Source organism: Condylura cristata, unplaced genomic scaffold (assembly GCF_000260355.1).
Source record: "Condylura cristata isolate star-nosed mole 26May11 unplaced genomic scaffold, ConCri1.0 scaffold00048, whole genome shotgun sequence".
NCBI classification, from domain to species: Eukaryota; Metazoa; Chordata; class Mammalia; order Eulipotyphla; family Talpidae; genus Condylura; species Condylura cristata.
This window is the reverse complement of record NW_004567149.1, coordinates 187,700-189,432: the sequence shown is the minus strand read 5'-3', so window position 1 is coordinate 189,432 and position 1,733 is coordinate 187,700.

The following is a 1,733-nucleotide window of genomic DNA, read 5'->3' as shown; positions in this document are numbered from 1 at the left end:
GCCTCCAGAAACAATGTGTCTCTAGTATCTTCTCCCAGGGGTCTGTACTGCAGCCAATGCTCAGGCCAGACTCCGGCTGGCCGCCCCGCCCAGCTCTGCACACCGCCCGGCTTGCGAAACCCCAGCGGCCCAGCGCATGGAGAAGCCCGCGGGGTCCCGACCTGCAGGACAGACCTGCTCCCCTGCCCGCGCCGGCGGGCCCAGAAACGCCCGGACTCTGCCGGCAGAGCTCGGGCGTGCCGGCCCGGGGCTGCTGTGCTTGGTTGCAACGCCACAAGGGTGCTGCGTGGGGGAAGGACACCGCCGAGGAGGGCCGGAGCCTTCCTGGAGCCTGCTCTGGGCTCCGTAAGTCTGTGCCTGGCCATGCAGGGGAGGGCGGCAGCGCGGGCCTGGGGCTTCCTCTCGGGAAGCCCTGGAGAGGAGCTGGCCGCTCTCGAGGTGTCCATCTGCGACCAGCTGCGGGGGAGGTCCTCCCCAGTTTCAGGAGTCCAGCTGCACCCTGCACGAGCCAGCGGCTGCTGCAGCCACCCCCACCCCACAGGACCAATTTGCACCCACCAGCACCCTCCGGCCCCTGCCCTGTCCCACCCACTGTCCTTTCACCCACTGCCCTTTTCGCATGCCAGGACTTAAAGGTGGGTGGTTGGTTTCTTTATGTCCCACGTGTGGGGGATGTTACGTGGCCTCTGTCTGACTTCTTGCACATTCCACTTAGTTCCCTAAGTTGTCACAGGTGGCAGGAGCCATCTTTTTCATGGCTGTGTAGTACTCCACAGCCATTTCTGCTTCATCCACACCTGTGTCCCTTTTCTGCAGCTTGGCTGTTGTGGATTGGGCCACTGGGGACACGGGGTGCAGGAGCCTCTAGGGTCGAGCACCCCATGTGATGGGTGGGTGCCCGGGCGCAGAACCACAGCGTGGTGTGGCTTGGCCACGTCTCACTTTCCGAGGCCCCGTTCCTACAGTGGCTGCACCTCCCCCGGAGACACTCAGGGCCCGAAGTCCCTTCCATGCTGCCTGCCTGGCATGAACCTCATGAGTCCGGCTCCCGGAATGGCGAGCGTGGTGGCCATGGTGCCTCAGAACCTACCCTGCGGGCCGTTTGAGTTTGGGGGAGCTGCTCCCCACTGTGAGGATGGGGCTGGGGTGCGTGTCATGAGGCGGGGGGCATGGAGGTGCAGTTCCTGGTGGCTCCAGCGAGAGCTGGCCCGTGACTTCACCCAGTGGGCGGCACGCTGGTAACACCCAGAGAGGTGCAGGCAGTTGGCCGCGCCGGCCAGCACGGTGAGTCAGAATCCCTGGAAAAGGCGGTGGCCGCGTGCTCTTGGCTCCGGAGAGCAGTGTGGTGGGCTCAGGCCCTGCCCGGCGGGAAGCCCGGCTGGAAGCCGGAGTCTGGCTCTGACTTGGCAGCTGTGCGCGGCTCAGGCCCCCTGGCCATTACCGGGCCAGTGGGGTCGCAGCCAGGCAGAGGCGGGGTCTCCCTGCACCGGGGCGGGCTCCGGGGGCGGGAGAGGCCCAGGCCTCGCTCAGAAGCCGTGTTTGCTCTGTGGTGTTGGGCAAGTGACGGACCCCGCCGGGCCGGGAGCCCTGCGTGGCCACGACTCCGGTCACCCCAGAATGGCGGCCCTCCCGCTGCTCTGAGCTTTTCTAGCGTGTTTGGGGACCATTGGTACGCCTGGCGCTAGAGGGAACGCGAGGGCCACCCCTGCACGCCCGGCGGGGGCCAGACCTGG